We start from the raw sequence: 25,824 nt of genomic DNA, 5'->3' as shown, positions 1-25,824 counted from the left end.
ATTTTTATTTTATGTGTACGCGTGTATTGCCTGAGTGTAGGTAAGTGCACCTATGTAGTGCAATGCCCTCAGAAGACAGAAGAGGCTGTTGGATCCCCTGGAACTGGAGTTAAAGTTGTTAGCTGCCATGTGGGTGCTGGGAATCGAACTCAGGTCTTCTGCAAGAACAGTGTTCTTAACCGCTGAACCATCTCTCCAGCCACTTATTTATTATTTTTATGTGTATGAGTGTATTGCCTGCATGTAGGGAAGTGCACCCGTATCCTGCAATGCCCTCAGAAGACAGAAGAGGCCATCGGATACCCTGGAACTGGAGTTATGGACAGTTGCTAGCTGCCATGTGGGTGCTGGGATTTGAACCCGGGTTTCCTGCAAGAACAACCAGTGTTCTTAAACCCTGAGCTATCTCTCTAGCCCCTATTTTTGTCTTTTTTGACACAGCGTCTCCCTATAGCCCCAGCTGGCCTGGAACTTTATGTAGCTCAGGCTGGCCTCAAACTCACAGAGATTCTGCCTCCCAAGTGCAGGGATTAAAAGCTTGCACCACCACACCTGGCTAGGAATCCGATTTATTTTATTACAAGGTGAAGAAAATAACTAGCCTTTTTAGGGAGTAGCAGGCATGGGTTTGTACCCAGTTCTTCCAGCCACCAGGCCCAAGTGTTTACAGTCCACTCTTCTTGCCTCAAACACTTGCAGAGTGTGGTAAGTGGCTGGAGCATCAGTGCCAACAGAGTGTATGCTGGAAACATGCTGTCTTCATGTTTATGTTGGCTTCAGTCTTTAGCCAGTAACTGTCAGCTGGTCACTTGGGGCCAGGGGGAGTTCACTCAGAGTCATGCCCTCCCCCTCTTCCACCTAACTCCTGGCCAACCACCCATCACTGTTATTCCCTGAATTTATTCATTTTCCTTCCAAGAATTTCAGCCCACTAGTGAGATCAAGTCTCCCCTTTCTCATGCAAACAGGGCTTCCTGGTTTACAAAGGACAGAGGCTTCTCATCCATTATCTTGTTTGATGGCTTCATCCTTTATATCCCTAAAGCATTTCTTTGTATCTCTTCAGTGTAACATTCTGCCTGGTGTAACAGGCCTGTTTCCCTTCATTGTATTCTTGGATCATAAATTCCCTCTGGTAATTCAGGTATCTGTGCACCTGGCCCTGCTTGTGTACCCAGTAGGGGTACACACAGGCAGGTGGATTTAGTCTGGTCCACACAGTGAGTTCCAGACCAACTGTGGTGGCTACAGGGAGATCCTATCTCAAAATTTAAAACAAGGGCTGGAGCATGGTAGTGCATGGTAGCAGAGGCAGAGGCAGAGGCAGGCAGGTCTCTGTCAAGGCCAGCCCTGTCTACATAGTGATTTCCAGGCTACCTGGGGCCTATTACAATCTAGCGGGCCAGATGCCCTATTAGCATGATAATTTTCAGTTTCTAAACAGGAAGCAATGCATTCCAGCATGATAGGTATGTAAGGCAAAAGGCAAAATCAGTCACAAGATTTTCCACAACAATGTGCCAGGCATTTGTAAGAGGCAGGCAATACAGCAATGTCTAGGAGTCATCCTTGATCTCCTTACAGCATGTAAGAAAAGCCAGACATGAATCAACAAACTCAGAGTTTCTAATGTGCTATGCAGACAGTGGGGACCTTGACCAAGTCTTGGGGTTAGAGAAGAATGCCCTGAAGAAGTGGGTTAAAAAAGACCAGAAGATGGGCATGGTGGCACACACCTTTAATCCCAGCACTTGAGAGGCAGAAGCAGGTGGATCTCTATGGGTTCAAGGCCAGTGTGGTCTATGTAGTGAGTTCCAGGCTACCTGGGGCTACAGGGAGACCCTGTCTCAAAAAGACCAAAAAAACAAAACAAAAAACTTAAACAAAACAACAAAAAAGTCTGAGCCACAGGAGACCTGCCCCTCCCCGCCAAACAAAACAAAACAAAACTGGTAGGGGAGTTTGGGATGAGCCCAGTTTACAGGGTACTTGATTAGCATATGGGAAAATCTGGGTTTGATCTACAGCACTGCATGAATTCTGTGTGGTGGCACACACTTGCCATCCAGCACTTAGGAGGTACAGAGGCAGGAGGATCAGGAGTTCAAGTTTGTCGAAGGCTGCATTTGCTTCTTACATAACTCTGTCTTTAAAAAAAAAAATGGTGGAAATTGATGGCAGACAGGTGAAGGCTTCTTGTTCCTGTTAAGTCCAATGCTATGCTGTTTGCTATGAAAGGTTAGTTTTATCTGCAGGTGGTTGGGAAGCCAAGAGAGGTTCTTGAAAAGGTTCTATCAGTATACCCAATAGGGGCAATCAAAGTTTGTTATGCTACCGCCAAAGTTTGCTTTTTTGCCATGGCAAAAATCCTAGCACTCTCAAGACAGAGGCAGGTGGGATGGGATGAAGAGATCAAAAGCATTAAGGAGGGTTGAGGGGAGTTCAGAGTCATCCTCAACTACATTAGTAAGTTTGAGGCTAGCCTAGGCTATAGGAGACAGTATCAAAAACCAAGTAAAACAGGGGGGACTAAATGGGTCAGTGGGTAAAGGCTTTTGCTGCTAAGCCTGAAAAGCTGAATTCAAACCTTGAGACCCACATGGTGGAGAGAACTGATTTCTTGCAAGTTGTCCTCTGACCTTTACATGCGTGTAATAGCATGCAAACTAACAATAAATAAATATAACAAACACAACTGAAAAAAATTCTGTAGGCAGGGGTAGGTAGAGAATGAGTTAGAGGCCAGCCTGGTCTACATAGTGGTTTGAGTTCCAGACCAGCCAGCTACATAGTGAGATCCTGTCCCCTCTTTAAAAACAAAACAAAACATTGATATCCTGCCTCAAAACAAATCCAGAAAACAATCACCCCCCACCCCGCCTTCAAGTTTAAGTGCTACAACTTTAGGAAAGAGGGAGGGGCCCGGACTTCCTGCAGTGCTGTGGGCATTGGGGCGCCTCAGCCTCATATCTCTCCTCTTGGGGGTGGCAGCATACAGGGAAAAAGATGCTTAGTTTTAGACAGGGTCATGCACTCCAATAGTGCCTAAGAGATTCCTTGACGCGGTGGTACTGAATCCCCCGAATTTACTCAGTGAAGAGGACAAGGACCCCAAAGGATCCTCATCTTGACAATTCTCAGAAAAGCAGGAAGTGCACGCGAAGGTGCAGAAGGCCGAACTCGCCGACCGCGTCCTCTGAACCAGACAGTGACGCGAACCCGAAGATTCTTCTCAGAACCGGCCGGGGTCGCGTGGACCTCGGATTCTCCTGAGAAGGCAGCGGCGGCGACGGCCACGACTCCACGAAGTGGACCAGGCACCCTCGGGGACCAGGCCCGGCCACCAGCAGCCTGAGGTCTCAGCCCTACCCGGCCCGGCCGCCTCCGGTGCATTGTGGGTGGGGCGCCCCTGCTGAGCACTGCGGGGAACCCCCTGCCCAGCCAAGTTGCCGGCCGCAGGGCGGCCCAGTCGAACCGCCCTCCAGAGTCCGAGCGAGGTGGCCACGAATTGACGCGTCCTCCAGACCGCACCCCTCACGGCATTCCCGCCCCAAAACTAAATCCCGCCCCCATGTCGATCTGACTGGGCCTGTAGCCCGCTCCACACTTTCATTGGCCGATTGTTTGTCAGTCATTCTGTCCCGCCCCTTCTGGCCCACCCCAGCCACCGGCGCGATCCCTAGGGCCAGCCGGCCCGCAAGCTCATTGGTCGCTGCGGGCTGTCTGTCCTGAAGCTGGTCGCACCCTCTACGGGGTGCGGATCTTGAGCTCCGCGGACAGACTTCATTGGCTTGCGGCGCCGCCACTCGGAGAAACGTGCCTCAACCCGGAAGTGTGAGAGCCGAAATCTGCCTAGCAACCGGGGAAGCCGGGCTGTGAAGCGGGCAATTTCAGAGTGAGAAGGAGCGGCGAGACCGAGCTGCGGCTCGGAGCCCGCCGCAGCAGCTCCTCCCGCCCGGGGTCAGCGCCCCGGAGCGCGCACGCGCACCCTCGCTGCCCAAGCGCGCCCCACGCCGCCCGCGCAGTCGGTCCGTCGGTCGTCTGTCGTCCTGTCGCTGCCGCCGCCGCCTCAGGCTCTACCTGAGGGAGCCGTCGCCTTGGGACGCGACCAGACCCGACTCCAGTACCCAGCCGGACGCCCGCCAGGGGCCCAGCTGCCGGCCGCGCGGAGCCCAGCAACTTCAGGTGAGTGCGGGGCCCGTGCCGCTGCCGGGGTCCCCGGCTTCCGGTGTCCTGGGCTCCCCCGGCTTCCGCTTCGCCTAGCCGCCGCGTTCTCCGAGTGGACTCTTTAGGGGATCCCGCCTGTGAAGGCGCCCCTTTGAGGGAACCCGCTTCTGAGGGCCCCCTTCTCTAGGGTCCCCGCGTCTGGGGGCGCCTTTCTCTAGGGTCCCCGCTCTGAGGGCGCCCCTCCTCCGAGGGACCCCGCGTTTGGGGCCCCTTTTCCTGAGGGACCCCGCGTCTGGGGGCGCTCCTTACCCGAGGGACTCTGCATCTGGAGGCGGACCGCGCGTCTGGGGGCGCCCTTTTCCTGAGAGACCTCACGTCTGGGGGCGCTCCTCCTGAGGGTTCCCCGGCCTCAGGACCACCCTTCTCAGTTGTACTCCCTGTCTCTGCGGGTGCTCTTTTTCTGTAGTACTCCCTGCCTATGAGCACTATACCCTACCGGGCAACCCCCATGTCCAAGGGCACCCCCCCCATGTCCGAGGGCACCCTTTCTCTAAAAGGACTGTAGGACTGTAGGACTTTCTCTGTAAGGACTGTAGGACTATAAGGACTGTAGGACCCCCATTTGTGGGTACCCCATGTTTGAGGATACCATTTCTCTAGTGGACTGGATGTCTAAGAGTGTTCTTTATAGGAACCTGCTTCTCCAAGGGTACCCCTTTTTTTGAAGGACCCCAGCCTCTCCGATGGCACCCCCTGTCTGAGGGAACCCCGTGTCTCTGAGGATGCCTCTTTTCTAGAGACCTTGTGTCTCTGAGCGTGCCCCTTTTCTAGGGGACTATGCCTCTCTGATATTCCCTTCAATCTTTCTGAGGCGCCAACCTCTTTGAGGGACCCTCTTATCCAAAGACCTCCTTATTCTCTGGGAACCCTCCCTCTGAAGAGAGCCCTTCTCTGAGAGAACCGAACTCTCAGGGAGTCTCTCTGAGAGACTTTTTGAGGGGATCCCATCTCAGAAATCGCCTGTGTCTGTGAGGGGAGCCCCCGTTTCTGAGAGACCGTTTCCTTTCTCAGAGGCACCCTACCTTTTTTTGAGGGACTCCATTTTCTTAGGGACACTCTCCCTTTTTTTTAAGGGTCTCTGGCCTCATTCTTCCACTTCTGTGAGAGATTACTCTTTGTCTGAGGGACCCCCTCACCTTTCTGGGGCTCCTTGCCTCCCTCAGGAGGATTCCATTCCCCTCAGGAGACATTCTTGTTCTTCCTGAGGACCTCTCTCTCCATCCGGTGGCAGTTGTTCCTGAGGTCACCCTGCCTGTCCAGGGGAGCCCTCCCATTTTCTGAGGAGGTCCTTGTTTTTCTGAGCTGTTGTCCCACTTTTTGCATAGGCTCTTCTTCATCTGACTTTCTGAAATTCTATCCCTGTTTTTTTTCTGTTCCCACTTTGAGTGACTTATCCTTCCAAGTTTCCCCAAATAATCTGAAGTGCTCCATGGAGGTTTCCCCCCCTTTTCTGAGTTATCCCTAATTTTTGGCACCCCCCCCACTTTTTATTTTATTTTATTTTATTTTTTTTGAGACAGGGTCTCCTGTAGCCCTAGCTAGCCTGGAACTCACTATGTAGACCAGGCTGGCCTTGAACTCACCAACATCTGCCTGCCTCTGCCTCCGGAGTGCTGGGATTAAAGGTGTGCACCACCATGCCTTGCTCACCCCCACTTTTTAAAAGAATATTTTTTTTTAGACTCATTCTTGCTATACTGTGTAGCTCAGGCTGTCCTTGAACTCATGATTTTCCTGCCTCAGCCAAGTAGTGGGATAACAGGCGGTGTCCCAACATGCCTGATATACCCCTGCTTTGTGATTTGCGCCTTCACTGTTCTGAAGGGCGCCCCACTACTCTAAGATATACCCCACTTTTTCAAAATATTGGTCTTTTGAGTCCCTTACTAATCCTTGAGTGTCACAATTTTCTGGGTAATCTCTGGATTCTCTATTTGTTCTTCTGAGCTGTCCTCCTGTGGAATCCTTTTATCTCTGAAATATGCCTCCACCTTTTCTTCCCTCCCTCCCTTCTTCCCTCCTTCCTTGCTTTTGGCAAGGTCTCATACTGTACCCCAGCCTAGCCTGGAACTTACCCTGCAGCCCAGGGTGGCCACAAACTCATAGCCATCCTCCTGCCTCAACCTCATGAGTGCTAGGATTACAGGCATGAACCCCTATACCCTGCCTTTGCCCCCATTTTTTAAGTGATCTCTTTTCCTAATGGGAGATGCTATGGATCCTTTCACTCCTGGGGTGGGGGGGGTCCTGCTGCATTTTGAGGGGTTCTCTACCCACGTTCCTGAGGAATCTTACCTTCTTGAGATTTCCCTCCCTAAATCTCTGGGAGAAATTATTTAGCCTTGGAATCATCAACTACAAAGGTTCCCTGTTTATCTTTATTGTGAAGGGAAAGACCAGAAATGTGTTCCCCTTTTTATTTTTATTTTATTTATTGATTTATTGTCTTTTTGAAGCAAGATCTCCCTGTAGGCCCAGCTGTCCTGGAACTATGTAGACCAGGCTGGCCTTGAACTCACAGAGATCAGCCTGCCTCTGCCTCCCAAGTGCTGGGACTACAGGCGTGCGCCACCACACCTGGCTGTGTTCCCCTTTTTAATTTTATTTCTTGCCAGTCTTAGGGTTTCTCAGTTGTTATTGTTGTCGTTTAGTCAGGGTTTCTCCTTATAGCCCAGGCTGGCCTTGCCTCGAAGCATCCTTAAGCTTCCCAAGTACTAGGATTTTCTCACAGACTTTTATCTCAGCTTTCAGAGGCCTGGAGATTTTGTGGCTAAAGAGGAAGTTGGGAGACCTGGATGAGGGAAAAAAAGCAGTTTTTCTCATGTCTTTCTAAGTCTTGATTACTAAGGTGGCTTTTGAGGCAGGGTCTCCTTGTAGCCCCAACTGACCTGGAACTCACTATAGACCAGGTTGGTTTGGATCTCACAGAGATTTACCCAGCCTCTGCCTCCAGAGTGCTGGGATCAAAGGCAAGCCACCATGCTTGGCTCCATTTTCTTTTTGAGACAGGGTCATGCCATGTAGTTCAGTCTCACTTCAAACTTTCGGTAATCTTGTCTCAGCCTCCTGGGTGCTGGGATTATATTCATGCACCACCACACCCTGTTCTGGTTTTTCCATTTTCCTGACACCCCAGGCCTGTGTCAGAAGAGTGTGGACACAGAGGCAAAGCAGAAACATTGTCTTCCTATTATCACACCCTCAACCTTGCAATTGACCCACTTCCTGTCCTATCCCTCAGTCCTCACTCTGCAGAGCCTAACTCACCTCCCCTTCCCCTAGTGAGAAGAAAGTGCTCCTTTGCTTTCAGGTCTTGTTGCCTTGAGCCCTCTGATTCACCCCTTGTTCTGAGCCCCAGGTTGTGGCCCTGGTTTAAAAGGACGAAAAGTAGGAAATGGATTACCCTAGATCCAGAGAAGGTGGAAAGGAGCAAGGGACAGAGGATTTGACTGTATTTCTGTTTTAGATGACTTTGGCCTGGCCCAAAGGAAGGCTTTCCATGGCGTTTACAAATCTCCTGTGTACTTTTTTAGTGGCCCACCCTGGATTCCAAGTTCACTCCAGGAGCTAATTTTATCTGCTTTGCCAAGGGCAGAGCTCTCAGGAGCCTAAGGAGATGAATGCTGGCATTGAGAGATGGTCTACAGGACAGGAATGAACTCAGTTTGAAACCTGAGTAAGTTGTAACCACTTCGTGTCCATGGCATCTCAGGCTGGGAACCTGGGGAGAATTGGCCTGTAGTAGAGGGCTGCAGCAGGCTGAGCCTTTGGTTTAGTGTTTCAACAGGTTGTGTCCCTCTGACTGGGCTGGACCTGCAGTTCACTTTCCAGTTTGACTTAATGCTGTCTCTCCCCTGTTCCTTTCCACCCTGGTCTTGCTTAATTTGAGTCCTTTGTGAAGACTCCTGCTGAGGCTATAATTTGAGTTCTAAATCTGTCGGTGGACCATGTGGACACAAGTTTCAACTCGAGCTATTTTCTGTGGGGAAGCACTTGGAGAGTTTCCTGGGCCTTAGCTCCTGGGGTAGTCAAGTCCAGGCAGGAGGCTGCTGTAGATCTGTTGCTCTTCTGCTTCTGGTCAGCTATAGGCACTGCTTTGAGTGAAGATGAGAGAGGGCAGAGGAGCTTGGGGCTTAGGGTGTCCTGGGATGAGGACAGAGATGTACCTGATATATTTATTACTTGAAAGGAAACCTCACTAGTTAAGAGTGTTAAAGAGGAAACTGGTGACCTGAAGTGAGAAGAATTATTTGTTACTATAACAAAATGGCTGAGGCAGGCTACTTTATAAAGAGGTTTATTGAGTCCTGAGATGGCACAGAGTGTCACATGGCAAGAGACAAGAAGCAGGCCTAGTGTATATGTGTATTCCCTCATACAGGCTCACATCAGACAGCTCACAGCTGGCCTCCCTGTACCAGTACTCATGTGCTCACACACACACACACACACACACACACACACACACACACACATTCACACTCTATTAAAAATAAAATAAATCTTTTAAAAAAATTCTGAGGAACTGGAGAGATGACTGAGGTTAAGAGCACTGGCTACTCTTATAGAGGACCTGGGTTTGGTTCCCCCATAGCCGCTAACAGCTGTTAGTAACTCCAGTTCCAGGGGATCTGACACCCTCTTCCGGTTTCTGCAGGCATTGTATGACATGGGTGCACTTATGCATACATCCAGACAATACACTCATACACATAAAAATAATAAAAAAATTAAAAAAAATTCTGAGGGTCTCTATAAGTTGCCCAAGTTGGTTTTGAACTCACTCTAGCCCAGGAAGGCCTTGATCTTTAATCCTCTTGCCTTAGCCTCCGGAGTAGATGCTATTATAGGGTTGACCCACTGGGTCCATACCAAGCCCCCACTTCTAAGCGTCATATCGTCTCATTAAATTTCTATCCTCTCTCTCTCTCTCTCTCTCTCTCTCTCTCTCTCTCTCTCTCTCAGAAACCAGGGTTAAGACAGGGTCCCATGTAGCCTAGCCTAGGCTGGTCTCAAACTTAGTATATAACCAAGGGTGGCTTTGATCCTTTTGCCTCCCATCTCCCTAGTGCTGGGTAACAGACCTGTGCCACACCTGACTTTCTAACCTAATAACATCACAGCTGTGATTTCATTTCAACCCATGAAGCCTCGGGCAGGGGAGAGGACACTCAAAGGACATTCATACCAAAGCAGGCTCTCTAAGGGAGAGAAGCTTTTCCTTCAAATAATGTCAAATAATGTTACCTCGGGGGTACCCTATATTTATTTGTGACACCTACCTTTCTGTGTTGTAGAGGGAGAGTGCAGATTCCGATTGTGCCCTTCCTAGTTTTGTGGCCTTACCAAGTTATAACACAACCGGCACAGTACTAAATATTTGAGCATGCTCTGAGTGTGTGTGAAGGCTCCTGCTGCTAGATGTGCTAGGCAGGCATGAGCGAATATGTGAACCTAAGACAATGAACTAGCTGGGGCCAGCACAGCTCCCTTCAGTGGCTGCTGTGCAGTATAGGTTGGTTATGATGCTCAAGAGGGTAGGGCCTGGCCTAGACTCCCAGACCAGAGGGTGCTTGATATTTTGCCAAGGCTAGGAGAGAAACGTTGCAAGTTTTTCTGTGTTCTGATACCAGATGTGAGAAGGACTTGCTGTGTGGCAGAACTTATGTTTGCTTTGGCCTTGGCATCTCCCTCTGTCAAATGGGGTAATTTGTGAGTTAAGGGCAAGTAGAGAGATGTATTACTCTAATTAGACTAGAGGCAAAATAGAAGATTATAATGAACTTGAATTGTGGGAAGCCAAAAAGTAGGTGAGCTGAAAACTTAAAGGATCCTGTCCACATTTTTGAGACTGAGTGTGGGATGCTCAGCTACCAGGTGAGCTCTGTTCTTCCTTCTGAACCTTGAAAGATGAACCTTTCTTTCGTGATAATGGATCAGATTTGGGAACAAAAGACTGGGAAAGTGCTGTAAAAGGCATTAGACACCGCACAATAATAGCACTTAGAGGACCAGTATGTAACTTAGGAGATCAGAATTTGCCTGAGCTCTGGGACCCAGGTCTGGAGAGCTGTGGAGATGCTAGCTTAGCTTCTGAGATTCAGGGGAGTCTGGGTTAGGGTGGATCTGAAATGAAGGGACAGGCAGGACACTTGGCCTTTTTTTTTTTTTTTTCTTTTTCTTTTTCTTTTTGAAACCGGTTTCTATATAGTTGTGGCTGTCCTGGTACTCACTGTGTAGGCCAGGCTAGCCTCCAACTCATGATCCTTTTGCACCGGGAATACAGGCATGCACTTCCATGCCCATATTGAATACTCTCTTACTGTTTTTTCTACAGATTTTTTTTCTTAGTAATTAGTGGAAGACCTATAATCATGGTATGTGAATAGTGTGGAGACAGATGCATAAAACCCAGGGGAAAATAACGGGTGAAAATCTGAACTAGGCCCCTAATGGACTGCTCCCAAGTTTGAAAAAAAATTATGTAGCCCAGGCTGGCCTCAAACTCCACAGCTAGCCCAGGCTGGCCTTGATAACTGATTCTCCTGCCTCCATTTCTTAGTGCTGGGATATAGGAGTGCAGCACCATGCATGCTTCATGACTTTGGCTTTTAAATAAAGAATTACCAGTCAGTCTTAAACTTTGTTGTAAAACGTTTTTGTGTGTATATATGTATGTGTGTGCAATCTTTTTTAAAAAATATATATATTTTGTCTTTTTTTTTTGAGACAGGGTCTCTCTGTAGCTCTAGCTACAGAGATCTGCCTGCCTTTGCCTCCCAAGTGCTGGGACTAAAGTATGCGCCACTACATCTGGCTTTAAAAATATTTTACTTACGTGTATGAGTGTATTGCTTGCGTGTATGTAAGTGCACCCTGTGTTGTGCCCTTGGAGGTGGTTGTAAGAGGTCATTGGATCCCTTGTAACTGAAGTCACAGACAGTTGTTAGCTCCTATGTGAGTGCTGGGGATTGAACCTGGGTCCTCTGCAAAAGTCATCAGTGCTCTTAACTGCTGATCCATCTCTCTAGCCCCCCTTTTTTTTTTGGAGGTGGGGGCAGAGTCTCTCACTGTTTTAAAATTTAACACACGCTGGGCGTGGTGGTGCATGCCTTTAATCCCAGCACTCAGGAGGCAGAGGTTGGCGGATCTCTGTGAGTTCAAGGCCAGCCTGGTCTACATAGTGAGTTCCAGGACAGCTGGGGCTATAGGGAGACCCTGTCTCAAAAAGACCCAAAAAAAAACCTTAACACACTAGGGTATACTTGATTGGCCAATGAGCATTAGGGACCTGCCTGTCTCCATCTCCCCACTGCTGGGATTATAGGGCTCCCTACCATGCCTGACATTTTACATGGGTTCCTATGCTTCTTAGCAAGCACTTTACTGACTGAACTATCTGCCCAACCCTCTCATTCTTTTTAAGGGTACTTATTTCATTATATGAGAAAGGAACACAGTTTATTATTATTATGAGCAAGGAACACAGTTGTTTATTATTATTATTATGAGAAAGGAACACAGTTATTATTATTGTTGTTGTTGTCTTACTATATAACCCAGGTTGATGTGGCAATCTTGCTGCCTCAGCTACTCTGTATGCCAGCTTATTTTTTGGTTTTTTTTTTTTTTTAAGACAGGGTTTCCCTGTAGCCACAGCTGGTCTGTAGACCAGGCTGACCCTGATTTTACAGAGGTCCACCTGCCTCTGTCTCCTGAGTGCTGGGATTAAAGGTGTGTGTCACCATGTCTGGCTGACTCTCTAAAAATTAATTTAAGCCGGGCGTGGTGGCACAAGTCTTTAATCCCAGCACTTGGGAGGCAGAGGCAGGCAGATCTCTGTGAGTTCAAGGCCAGCCTGGTCTACATAGTGAGTTCAGGTCAGCTGGGACTGCAAGGAGACCCTGTCTCAAAAAGACAAAAAAAAAAAATGAATTTTTTAGCTTATTTTTGTTTATTTAATTTACTTATTTACTAAATTAAACATGTATTTATCTACTTATTTGTGTGTGTGCTCATGCTCGTGCCTCTGTCCTCCCCCATGAGCATATGCCAGGGTATGCATGCAGAGATCAGAGGACAACTTGAAGAAGTTGGTTTTCTCTTTCCACTCACTGTGTGGGTCTCAGGTCAGAGCTCAGGTTATCAGGCTTGGCAGCAAACACTTTTTACCTGCTGAGCCATCTCACCAGGTCTTAGTCTTTTTTAAAAAATATTTTATTTATTTATTTGTTTATTTTTTTGGTCTTTTTGAGACAGGGTCTCTCTGTAGCCCCAGCTGGCCTGGAACTCACTTTGTAGACTAGGCTGGCCTTGAACTCAGAGATCCACCAGCCTTTGCCTCCCGAGTGCTGGGACTGAAGGTGTGGGCTACCACACCTGGCTCTTAATATTATTTTTATTTTATGTGTATGAGTGTATTGCCTGTATGTGTGTAAGTGCACCTATGTCATGCAATGCCCTTGGAGGTCAGAAGAGGGCGTTGGATCCCCTGGAACTAGAGTTACAGATGGTTGTTAGTCGTCATGTGGGTGCTGAGATTTGAACACAGATTTTTTTTTTTTTTTGTCTTTTTAAGACAGGGTCTCCCTATAGTTCCAGCTGACCTGATGGCCTGAACTCACTATGTAGACCAGGCTGGCCTTGAACTCAGAAAGATCTGCCTGTCTCTGCCTCCCAAGCACTGGGATTAAAGGCATGCACCACCCCACCTGGCCTCGGACAAGGATCTTTTGCAAGAGCAGCCAGTGCTCTTAACCACAGAGCCATCTCTCTATCCCCATCAGGTCTTATTCTTAAAATATAAACTATAGCCGGATTGGTGGTGTTCCAGGACAGCTGGGGCTACAGGGAGACCCTGTCTCAAAAAAAGACGAAAAAAAAAAAAAATCTATACATCTAGGTATCTAGATATATAAAATATAAAAAATAAGCTTGGCATGGTACCACAGTCCTATAATCCCAGCACTTGGGATGTGGAGACAAGAGGATCTGAAGAAACAAAAACAAAACAAAAAGTGTGTATATGTGTGTATGTGTGTGTAAAATAAAGTAAGCAACTTTAAAGGGCTTGCTTACTCTCCCCCTTTGAAATATGGTTTGTCTCTCTGGAGCCACAGATAGTGGTGGCTGGTGGAAGGTGGCACCTCTACTATGTCTGTTTATTTAACTTTCTTAATTGAAGAATCCTTACAGCAATAAAAAACCCTTGGGTAGTTCGAAACAATATTGATCTAGGTGCATCTACTCAGTATAATGTAACATGGTTATCTGTTGGTGGGCAGCTCTAAAAAGCATGTGGGTCCAAACATTGCTGCTGTCCAGCTCTGCTGAGGAAATGTTGATTTATGTAACTGAAATAGCCAGGGAAGTCAGGGTTTCCTTCCTGCTGGAGACAGCACTGGGGGCATTTGTTCCCTGTGGGATGCTGAGGATAAGAATAAGCTGGCCTCTTTCGGAATTGGGAAATAACTACTGTATGGAGTGGTTCCATTGAAATGAGTGTTCTGGCTTGCTCCTCTTTGCAGCTCCACTCCCTCTATGTCTACTGGTTTGTTCACTGAGTGTGCATTAATTATTATAAACTGGCCTGGAAAGGGTATGTGAACATTTAGTAATTCCAGCACTTGGGAGACTGAAGCAGGAGGCTCTGGCTAAATAGTGATACCTCTCATCTTTCCCCTCTCAGGAAAAAAAAAAAAACAAAAACTCTAGTTATGGTAGGTTTTCATTTGTTTATTTATTATGGGGGGTATGTGGAGGTCCGAGAACAATTTGGTCTTTTTGAGACAGGGTCTCCCTGTAGCCACAGCTGCCCTGGAATTCACTATGTAGACCAGGCTGGCCTTGAACTCACAGAGATCTGCCTGCCTCTGCCTCCCGAGTGCTGGGATTACAAGCTTGGGCCACCACACCCAGCTTTCAAGGGCAATTTGTAGTTGGTTCTCTCTTACCATGTGGGACTCAGGAATCAATTTCAGGTGTTAACTGAATAAAGTGGTTCTAAAAAATTATTAAGCCAGATGTGGTGGTGCATGCCTTTCTTTAATCAGAAGGCAGAGGCAGATAGATCTCTGAGAGTGAGGCCAGCCTGGTGTGTAGTTCCAGACAGGGAGACCCTTTCTCTCTCTTTCTCCCCCACCTCCCACAAACACACAATTATTTTATTATTATTGTGGTGCTGAGGGATCAAATCATGGCATTTTGAAGGTTTTTAAATTTTTTTCTTATATTTGTTTGTTTGTGGATGTGTATATGCATGCATGTTATGATGGCAGTCATGTGGAGGTCAGAGAACAGCTTATAGGGGATGGGTCTCCTTCCACTATGTGGGCCCAGGTGGTTGAACTCAGGTCATCAAATTTGGCAGTGAGTACCTGTGCCTTTACCCACTGAACCATCTCACCTGTCTCCCACCCCCACCCCCTTTTTTTTTCCTATAAATGTAATGGCTGAGGATGTAGCTTAGTTGGTAGTATTGATTGACTAACATGCACAAAACCCTGGGTCCAATATTTAGCACCATATAAAACCCAGTATGGTACAGGCAGGAGAATTAGGAGTTCAAGGTCATCCTTGGTTATATAGGAAGTTTGAGGCCAGTCCAGGATACATGAGACACTGTCTCAAACAAAGAACATACAACAAAATTAATTCAAAAATTAGAAGTGTGCTGGGCGTGGTGGCACACGCCTTTAATCCCAGCAATGGGAGGCAGAGGCAGGCGGATCTCTGAGTTCAAGGCCAGCCTGATCTACACAGTGAATTCCAGGACAGCTGGGGCTACACAGGGAGACCCTGTCTCAAAAAGACAAAAAAAAAAAAAAAAATTAGAAGTGTGAAGGCTTCTGGTTGATGTAATTTCCTATGCCTGTTAAAAATTCAGTGTGTGTTGGGTACTGGGCATCAGTGGCAGAATGTGGCAGTCCTCACGAGCTCCCAGCCCAGCTATACAAAAGGAGACAAGTGTAAATGCCATGGGTTTCCCTGGCCATATCAGTCCGTTTTGCAACCTGTCTCATTGGGAGTCTGGGTGTTGTTTCTGGGAGGTTTCCTTCGTTCGGAGTGAAACGTCACTGCCCCTCTAATTTCCTTGCCCATATTCTGTTTCCTCTCTAAATGGAGGCCAGAAGGCAATGTGGCATTTTCCTGGCTGATTGTCAGCTCTTGGCAGTACTTGACCCATGGCAACTGGCTGTAAACTTGGAGAGCAGGAGAGTCTAGGATGGTCACCGAGGAGAGCATGTTCAGCTGTCTGGAAGCCAGTGGTGCTGTGTTTTTGGAGTCCTGTGGTATTTCTTCATGGTAGAGCTTATTACATAGAGTTTAAGAACTCTCAAAGCTCTTTCCCTTATTGGAGCTTTTTTTTGGGGTGGGGGGGTTGTGCTGAGGATGGAGCCCAGGGCTTGCTATAGCCACTGAGATGTAGTGGCAAGCCACTGAGATGGAGCACCAGTCTTCCACCTCCCTCCCTTGATTAGTTCTTTGAGAGAGACTCTTGCTGCATTACCCAGGCTGACTCGGAACTCCCACCTTCCTGTTTCTACCTCCTATTTTTCTAGATTTATTTTTATTTTACATTATGTCTGTATGTGGGTATGTGCATGTGAGTACAGTATGGGTGCCCTCAGAGGCCAGGAGCAACAGATTCTCCCCTGAAGCTGGAATTACAGGTGGTTGTAAGCCATCTGACATGGGTGCTGAGAATCGAACTTGGGTCCTTTGCAAGAGTAGGAAGCACTCTTTCACTCTTTTTTTTTGGTCTTTTTGAGACAGGGTCTCCCAGCAGTAGCCCCAGCTGGCCTGGAACTCACTATATTGAGGAGGCTGGCCTTGAATTTACAGAGGTCCGCCTGCCTCTGCCTCTGCCTCTCAAGTGCTGGGATTAAAGGTGTATGCCACCACGCCCAGCCAAGCACTCTTAACCAGTGAGTCATTTCTCCCAACCCATCTACCTCCTTGTTTTTGTTATAGGGATATCTTCCAATGTTGCCTAGGTTGGCCAGGGTCTTACTATGTAGCCCAGCCTGGCTTCAAACTCAGGGATCCTTATGAGTGCTAGGATATAGGCTCATGCCACTGTGCTTGCCTTGTCTGATGATTCATTATTCTCTCTCTCTCTCTCTCCCTCCCTCTCCCTCCCTCTCCCTCCCTCCCTCCCCCTCCCTCTCCCTCTCCTCTCTTTCCAGGGTCTTGCTGTGTAGCTCATGGCTGGCCTAGTACTTGGCTGTGCAGCTCAGGCTGACCTCAGACTCTCACACTCCTCCTGTGTCACCACCCAGAGTGCTGGGATTACAGACTGCACTACCATGTTCACTTGCCTAGTTTGAAAAGAAAAAGGAAAAAGAAAACAAAAACAAACAAACAAAAAATCCTCAGCCAAGGAGGGTGCTTGATTCTTTTTATTTTTTATTTTTTGACACAGGGTCTCTTGTATCTCAGGCTGACCTCAATTCATTATGTAGTCCAGGATGATCACGAACTTCAGATCCTCCTGCCTCTACTTCCCCGGTGCTGGGATGACAGGTGTGCACCATCATACCTGGAACCTAGGGCTTTGTGCATGCTAGGTGAGCGTATTATCAACTGAGCCCGGCCCCCTTGACTGCTGTTGATTGTGTGTGTGTGTGTGTGTGTATGTGTGTGTGTTTGTGTGTGTGTGTGTGTGTGAGAGAGAGAGAGAGAGAGAGAGAGAGAGAGAGAGAGAGAGAGAGCGGCGGGGGGGGGAGAGATATTTAGTGGCTGGTTGCTTTGTCATATATTGGACACTTAGTGCATGGGATTTCCTCTGCTCTAGTGTCCCGTCATATACCCAACTAAGAAGGTGCTATTTTGACGTTCCCCTATTGGGGTGAGGCTGGAAGTCTCCGGACTGATGTTAATCCACTAAGGCCAGTAATTTAACAGGTACTTTTCTTCCTTAAATCCCAATATGTGTGTGAGGGCTAGAGCCAGAGAGCAGAGTTGTTTTCTCATTTAGGGAACTTGGGGTAGAGAGAGGGCCCTAAAGGGGAGTTCCTGTAATTTTTTTTTTTTCTTTTTCTTTCCCCTCCTCTCAAATACTGACTCAGGTGGAGATGAAGGCTCACACCGGAAGTGGGTGTGGACAAGTGGTGGGACTTTGTGACTGTGTGTGACTAGCTCACACCTCTAGGCTCTTGCTGCCCTTGGGAAGTGGATGCTGACACCCTTCTTACTTCCTGTTCCCTCTTCCTTTCTGTCTCTCACCCTCTTCTTCCCCCCTCCTCTCTCTTGTCTCCCCTTCCCTTTCTCCCTTCCTCTTTCCCTCCCTCTGTCTTAAACTCTCTGGGCTGGTTTTCTATATACAAATTGGGGTACAAGAATTCAGCTTGGAGAGTTTGTGTTTTTTTTTGGTTTTTTTGTTTGTTTGTTTGTTTTGGTCATTTGGAGTCAGGGTCTACCTGTAGCCCCAGCTGACCTGGAACTCAATTTGTAGACCAGGCTGGTCTTGAACTCACAGAGATCCACCTGCCTCTGCCTCTGCCTCCCTAGTGCTGGGATTAAAGGTGTGTGCCACCACACCTGGCCCACATTCTCCATTTTTCCCATGATAAGCCACTTTGTAAGAGAGGTGTGAGTCACTTGGGGGCCTGCACTTGGCATCCTTGGTCTTGGCAGCTCAGCTAAGGTATCCACAAACCCAGAGAACCATGCAACAGGATGGCAAACGAGGGTGTCCTACTGTCCTGTTACCTGGTAGCAATCAGGAGCACTGAGCTGGGCTGCCAGGGAAGTGTGCAGGGAACTGAGCAGCACACAGCAGGCTGTGGAGTTGGTTCTCTCCTTCAACCTTTACTTGGTCCTAGGGATCAAACTCACATCATCAGGCTTGCATAGTTAGTGCTTTACCTGCTGAGCCAACTTGTGGGCCGGTTGTGTTTCTACTGTATGAATGGCCTTGTGTGCAGCACAAATCTTACAGCCCCCCAGATTTGGCCTTGAGTGTGGGTTGTACTACTTGCTGCCCTGTGACCTCAGGAAAGAGACCTAATAACAGGTGTCATGGGCATAGTGAATACATGGGAGGTGACCAGGTTGTCACAGGTGCCCCATCAAGGTAGCTTTTATAGAGTTGTATTACAGTTGACCAGGGTGTGATATAACTTGAAGGTGGCCAGGTTTGGACAGCTGTGTATGGTGGTTAAAGCTGTCCAGGAGCAAGCTAGTCCATGCTGGGCCCCAGGATGGCCACGTTTGAGAGCTAGTGGTATGACCCTCCTGAATTGGCTGATTATACCCAGGGAGAGCCCCATTCCTGCAGTGGCAGCTCCTCACCTTGGGGTACTTGACATGTGGACTCAAAGAACCTCCTGCAGTGGTGTATTCTGGGTGGGGGAGGGAGAGCGTGGGCACAGCAGGGACTTGGAGGCGAAAACAGCCAGGCATGGTCCCTTGACCTGATCTCATCTGAAAGTCAGAGATGGAAGGGAGCACTCTGGCAAAAAAAAGCTCTAAGTTACTTTCCAGGGCAAAAAGTCTGAAGAAACATGACACAGAGGTCCAAGGTGGAACTCAAATAAAGCCAGGTGTGGCACCTAGGAGGCAGGAAACTTGGCATTAGTTCCAGGCCAGCTGGGGCTACATAGTGAGACCCTCTTTCAAGCTTTCAGCTTTACGTTTAACCTCTTAGTGTCTCTATTGGTGGTTGCCTTCCTTCCCTTTTTTTTTTTTTTTTTTTTTTTTTCAGATTAGGTCTGTATTGCCCAGGTTGGCCTCAAACTTGTAGTTGTTCTGTCTGTTTTCCCCTCCTTCTGAGTGCTGGGATTACATATGTGCCACCACACCCAGTGAGGGTTGACACATGTACCTGAAGTTCTCTTCCTCTTCCTACCTATCTAGCACATGCTAGATAAGCACTCTGCCACTGAGATGTACCCTAGCTTTTTACTTTTTACTCTTTTTACTTTTGAGACACAATCTCATCAAGTTTACCTTGAACTCACTTTGTAGCCCAGGCAGTTCTTGAACTTGGCAGTCCTCTTGTCTCAGGCGTCTGGGTAGCTGGGATTCTAGGCCTCTGCCACTAGGCATGGTTTTGAAATAAAGTCTCACTCATTTCACGCTGGAAAGAGATTCATTGTACGTGTGGTTATGCTTTCAAGGGGGCCTGGCTGTTTTCAGGCTGTGAAGGAGAAAGTGAACTGGAAAGACCCTCTACCTCTGTGGGGATTTTGCTTCTCATTCTAGGAGAAAAACTGGAAAGGAATGTTTTTCCTCTTTTCAGAGGAAGGAGATCTGCTGCTGAACAGCTGGGGAATGGGGTGTGAACTGGACTGTGAAGGTTTGCAAGCATGCTCCCTTCATCTGAGCCCAGGGTATTTATGAACTAGCTAGGGTCTCTGAGCAGGTTTGAGTTGACTGGCAGCTAGGCTCCACTCCTCACTTCTCCCCTCCCGTCCCTTTATCTCTCCTTTCCTTTCCTCCTCTCCTCTCTTTTCTTTTTTCTTCCTTTTAGTTTTCTTGTTTTCCTTCAATTTATAGAAAACAACTCTCTTACGAACTTTTGGGAGACTTAATGTTGGTAGTAGGTGGGATTTTATAAATCACATGCAGATACAAAAGGAATAGTCCTTGCCAACTAGTGACACATGCATATGAGGACAGCAGGAGATGCACTTCCGGGTCACAGCAAGACTTCGGACCTGTTTGTGTTTAACCCTTTAGGGGAGTGATTCTGTTGGTAACTGCGGAAGCAGAGACACTATCAGAGCCATACAGACTCACAGGCGTGCTCTGGAGGCGACCCGATGAACTGCAGGTGGAGCTGGCACTTTAGGCTGCCAGAGTAGAGACATGCAGAGCTGCATAGTAGACCGTGTCCTGCCTGAGTCAGGGAGGGTTTTCTTTTTTCTTTTCTTAAATTAACCAGTTAAATTATTACTGTATGTCAGAGTATGGAGGTCAGAGAATAACTCTGTGCAGTATTCTTTCCTTTCATCTTTACATGGGTTCTGGGGCATAAACTCAGGTCACCAGGCTTGTATGTGTAGCAAGCACCTTTACCCACTGAGCCACCTCAACTGGTTCTAGTGTTCTTTTCATAAAAATAAGGAAAAACAAACAAACCAGCCTAAAAGCTTGCTATAATTTTTTTCTTTTGCTTTGCCCAAAGTCAAACCTAGGTCTTACGCATTTTAGGCAAGTTCATTACTTCCCACAGAGCCTCATCCCAGCCATAGTGGGCCTTTTTTAAAAATTAAAAAAAATTTTTTTCTTTTTTGTGAGAAAGGGTCTCACTGTAGCCTAGGCCCAGAACTTGCAGTGATCTTACTGCTTCAGCCTCCCAAGTTATATAGGACTAGGGCTGGGGAGATGGCTCAGTGGGTAAAGACTTGCCATACAAGTGTGAGGATATGAATTGGACTCCACAGAACCTGTGTAAAGCAGGATACAATAGGACAGGGCTATAGTCCTCGTGGTCCTTGGGAGATGGCAGGGAGAGACAGGAGCAAAACCTTTCCACCATTCTGGGGTTAGGGCTGAGAGATGACTCCAGCATTGCCTGCTCTTGCAGAGGACCTTTATTTGGCTCTTAGCATCCACATTGGGCAGTTTACTGTGGCTTGTAATTCCAGTTTCAGGGATCCAAGACCTTCTTGCCTCTGCAAGTACCTGCATGCACATGGTGCGTTTACATATATGCAGGCAAAACACTCATACTCATAAAATAAAAGTAAACCTTAAAAAAAATAAAATAGGGGCTAGAGAGATGGCTTAGCAGTTCAGAGCACTGACTGCTCTTGCAGAGGACCCAGGATTTGCCATCTGTGACTCCAGTTCCAGGGGATCCGACACCCTCTTCTGACCTCTGCAGGCATTATGTGACACAGGTGCACCTACCTACATGCAAGCACTCAGACACATAAATAAAAATAATAAATAAAAAAACAAATAAAATATTTAAAAAATAACAAAGTTTGCTGGGCGTGGTGGCGCACACCTTTAATCCCAGCACTTGGGAGGCAGAGGCAGGCAGACCTCTGTGAGTTCAAGGCCAACCTGGTCTCCATAGTGAATCCAGAACAGCTGGGGCTACAGGGAGACCCTGTCTCGAAAAGACTAAAAAAAAAAAGAACAAAGTTCTGGGTGTTGGTGTGAGCTAAGTGGTGCTGGGGCTGGATCCCAGGACCTTGTGCTTTATACTGAACTCCATCTCCAACCCTCAAACTCCTGAGTTTAAATGATCTTCCCTCTTCAGCCTCTTGAACAGCTGGGTCTACAGTTTTGTGCCACTGTGTCCAGCTTCTAGCCCTATTTTTATTGTCTTGCTTCTGGGGATAGAACCATCATTTCATCTATGCTGAGCAGGAGTTCTGTTCTACTATTGAGCATTACCACAAGCCTAGCCCCTAGAATTTAAAAGTAATTTATTTTTACATTTATTCGTGTGTGTGTGTGTGTGTGTGTGTGTGTGTGTGTGTGTGTGTAATGGGGGACTGCACTTGTGTGCATGTGGAGGTCAGGACAACTTTTAGGACTCTCCTGCCACCATGTGGGTCCCAGGGATTGACTGAACTCAGGTCTTCAGGCTTGGCAGCAAGTGCCTTTACCTACTCTGTCCCAAAGCTGTCCTTTCAGTCCCTTCTCCAGGTACTTTGGTATAGCTGTTCCAGCCTTCCTTTCTGCTGTTCTGGGTGCTTGGGATGCTCCAATTCGTCTGTTAGGAGGTTCCTCAAATGTCACATTAGAGAGGGAATTAGTGCTTCCTCTGTGACTCCTAAGTCTCCCTCTGCCTTCTTTCCTTCCTCTTCCTCCTCTTCCTTTCTTCTGCCCCTGCTCACCCCCTTTCCTGGTAATGGAACCTAGGGCCTCATATATGATTGGCAGGCCCTCTACCACTGAGCTACAGCCCTAACTTTAATTTTGATATAGGGTTTCTCTAAGTTATCCAGGCTGGCTTTGAACTCCCTTTGTAGCCTAGGCTACCTGAGCTTCCCTGATAGCAGGATGGTATTGTCTGTGCCCCAGGCAGTCTGGATGGCTCCTTGGTTTTACTTTTTTTTTTTTTTTTTTTTTTTTTGAGACAAGATCTCCCTGTAGCCCCAGCTGTCTTGGAACTCACTATGTAGACCAGGCTGGCCTTGAACTCACAGAGATCCACCTGCCTCTGCCTCTGGGTTTAAAGGCGTGTGCTACCACGCCAGGCTGGTTTTACTTTTGTGGGGCCCAGGGACTTGAGCTTGCTAGATACAGGCTCACCACTGAGCTGCAACTGAGTCCAACTGACCCTCACCCTCTTTCCTTCTCCTTCTCCCTTTTTATTCCCACTCCCTCCTTTCTGTTGAGACTGAATCTCATATAGCTCAAATTAGCCAAACTTATGATCCTCCTGTGTCTGCCTCCTGAGTGCTGGATTGCGGATGTGTTTCTTGGGATGCATTTTGTACTGGGTTTCATTCTGTGTTTCTGTGCTATTGCCTGTCAGCTTCTGAAGTGTGCACCTGCTGGCCTCTCAGCTGTTAAAGTGATGGGTGTTCTCCTAGTTCTTGTCCACTAGTGAAGTATACAACTGAAATTTTGTTTACCAGAAATTTGAAAGGACCTTTCCTATAGAAAAGTGCAGTACCTTGAGGATTGAGTAGGGCATTCTGCTGTTGTTTAGCCGCTCTCAGCTTCTGTTATAAAAGGAGTCATGAACATGGAATTTAGCCTGAGTTTTTTTCTTCAGTACCTTCATTGTGCAGGAACGGGCTCAGATGTTAGTTTATTTCAACAGTGCATTTGAGCTGGGTGTGGTAGCACACGCCCTTTAATCGAAGAACTCAAGAGGCAGAGGCAGGTGGATCTCTGTGAATTCAAGGCCAGCCTGGTCTACATAGCAAGTTCCAGGCCAGCTGGGGCTAGGAAAAAAAAATAGTGCATTTGAAAGATAATTAGACTATTTTTGCAGTGGTTAGGGTATAAGGAGGCCTGGTTATTGGTAGCAAGAATTCTGTTTTGTGTCTGTTTCTCTTTCCCTTTCTCCTTCCCTGGGCCTTCTGCATGCTGGGCAAGGGCTCCACTCCAGAGCTACAGCCCCCTGCCCTAGAAATGTTCTAAAAGTGTTGTGCTAACAACTTATTAGGACAGAGGGAAAGCCTAGGGAAACAAAACTGTGACTGAGCATGTCTGCAGCCTGGACAGTACACAGGGTATTGATCCTCTCATAAGAACCAGCCCACTATCTGCTCTCAGTCCAGCACAAAGTGTCAGGGTATTGAGGCCTGAAAAGGGATCCCAAAGAGGCATGCAGCCACTATCACTTCTTCTGTGTATGCCCCTGGCTCTGTGACAGAAAGAAATGTCTGTAGTATTTCACCTTTTCCCATCACCCCTACTTTCTCAGCTGAAGAAGCTGGCACTGCCCTCTGGAGCAGCCCACCTGTTACCAGTCCACAGGGGTATGTTAATAGTATGTTACAGCCAATGCCTCTGTCTTTAAAGCAGGACGGCTGTTACCTTGGTGACTCACCCAGGGTTTACCAGCTCAGTCTTTGGAACCTTTGGTCTGGAGTCTCAGGTCTCCCACTTGACCACACTTGGTTCTGTTTGTGGTTAATTAAGTTGGCATTAATCAAGAGCCAGGTGAGGTGCCATGAGGTAATATTTTGCTTGCATTACACACCATCTGATTAATCACCACACCAGCAGCTCTTCAGATCCACAGGGCTGTGTTGAGAGAATGTCCTTGATGCTCCTCCAATCCATTCTTGTACTGGATCCTGAATGCTTGAAGCCCAACTGGTCCAGTGTTTGTGTTTGACATTGAACATTTGAATTTCTTTGTAGCAAAGCAATGAGAAAATTGAGTTGGAAGGACTTTCTGTGGTAACCAATTGAAATTTGTATAGATTGAGGACTGCTCTAGTTTTGGTCAATGGTGGTGTAATACGTTTTTAAGTTTGGAAGGATTGGATGGGTGGGTATGGGGTGACTGACAAAGTTGCCAGTTGTGTGTGGAACTTTACAGAGAATTCAGAAAGGCATTAGCTTTCTGAAGGCATTGGGGTGGAGTAAGGATTTTCTATTTTCAGTTTTTTGAGACAGGGTCTCCTGATAGCCCCAGCTGGCCTGCAAGGGATATGGATTTTTGTGAAGTTTGTTTCACCTGCTTTATTTCTTCTGATTTGGGGTAGAGACCCAGTAGAGGCTGGGAAGCACATTGATTCTTTGTTTTTGGGGGTCTTTTTGAGACAGGCTCTCTCTGTAGCCCCAGCTGCCCTGGAACTCACTATGTGGACCAGTCTGGCCTTGAACTCACTGAGATCCGCCTGCCTCTGCCTCCTGAGTGCTGGGATTAAAGGTGTGCGACATCACCCCGCGGATTCTTTTTTAAACCCCATGGGAGTACATTGTAGTTGTGCTTGATGAGTTTTTTTTTGTTTTTTGTTTTTTTGGTCTTTTTGAGACAGGGTCTCTCTGTAGCCCCAGCTGTTCTGGAACTCACTTTGTAGACCAGGCTGGCCTGGAACTCACAGAGATCTGCCTGCCTCTGCCTCCCGAGTGCTGGGATTAAAGGCGTGCATCATCACGCCTGGCTGACAGTTGTTTTAATTAAAGGAGCCAGGTCACCAGTTTTTAGGAGTCCTCACAAGTTGTTTTAAGGGGCTGGAACAAGAACATGGCAGGAGCCTGTTTTTGTGATGCTGATACTGAGAGCTTCTTGTGACACTAGGTTTTCGTTATTATATTTGTGTGTTTGTGGGGGCATGTGAGGTCAGATGACAATTTGCAGAAGTGGGTTCTGGGGATCAAACTGGTCTTCATACTGGGTGGTAAACCCCGTTACCCATTGAGCCATCTCACCGGCCTGACATTAGGTTCCTATGAACTTTGCTTGTTCCCTATTAACACTGGAAATTGGCTGCAGGTGTTTCGTAACCTCCCCGAAGTCCATCTCATTTCAGGTTAGGTGGTCTTTTTGCCACTGGAGAGAAATGAGCCCAGATTCGCCTTCTAGGGGGTTTCGTCTTATCCCAAGGCATGGGTCAGATTGAGGGTGACTGGAGGGGCACAGCCGTCACCTCCGTGTATGGAGGTGTGTGTTCGGTGGTAGGTTGTTTCTTGGTAGAACTGTCGCGGCGCTGGGGAGGGGACCGCTCGGCCCACCGCCCTGTCCCAGGCGGCCAGCGCTGAAGTTGCGGAGAGGGAGCCTCCGCTTTGCGCCCGGGCGAGTGGTTGAGTTCCTGGAGGTGGCCGCTTGGGCTGGGGCGAGGTCAGCATGAATCAGCTCAGGGTGCGGCCCCGCTGTTCGCGCCGAGCTGGCCAGGGCCTCGGGCATTAGCCGGAGACTGCGTGGGAAACCCGACCGCCGTTCGCGGGGTTGCTGGCTAGCACGGCCGGGAGGGCGGTGCTTCCGGGGCGGCCCGGCGGCCCCGCCCACAGTGACCACGCCTTCAAAGACCCCGCCCCTTCCCGGGCCCCGCCCAGCTGGGCGCGGGCGGGCGGCGTCGCCTTTAAGAGCTCCCCGGTGTTTTGGGGGCCGCCGGCCGGGCGCGCTGACCTGGTGCGCATGTCCCGGGCGGTGACGCCGGCGCCGGGCTCCATGTGTGCGGCCGAGGGGCGCATTATCTGGCCGGCGGCGCGGGCGGGCGGGCG

At 48.2% G+C, this 25,824-nt stretch overlaps 1 protein-coding gene across 3 annotated transcripts in view; it reads left to right on the top strand.

The window, feature by feature from the left end:
* Positions 1 to 3,751: 3,751 nt before the first annotated feature.
* Gatad2a (GATA zinc finger domain containing 2A) overlaps positions 3,752 to 25,824 on the top strand; it is a 97,134-nt gene continuing 75,061 nt past the window's right edge. For 2 of the 3 annotated variants that reach the window (XM_008824472.3, XM_017795979.2), the window contains exon 1: positions 3,824 to 4,185. The gene's annotated coding sequence lies outside the window, so the exon portion shown is untranslated. Of the gene's footprint in view, positions 4,186 to 25,824 lie in introns of all 3 variants that reach the window. The other variant, XM_008824474.3, reaches the window with a different exon arrangement.

This window comes from Nannospalax galili, unplaced genomic scaffold (assembly GCF_000622305.1).
Source record: "Nannospalax galili isolate Female #2095 unplaced genomic scaffold, S.galili_v1.0 scaffold529, whole genome shotgun sequence".
NCBI classification, from domain to species: Eukaryota; Metazoa; Chordata; class Mammalia; order Rodentia; family Spalacidae; genus Nannospalax; species Nannospalax galili.
The sequence above is the reverse complement of the archived record's forward strand: the minus strand, read 5'-3'. Positions and strand labels throughout refer to the sequence as shown.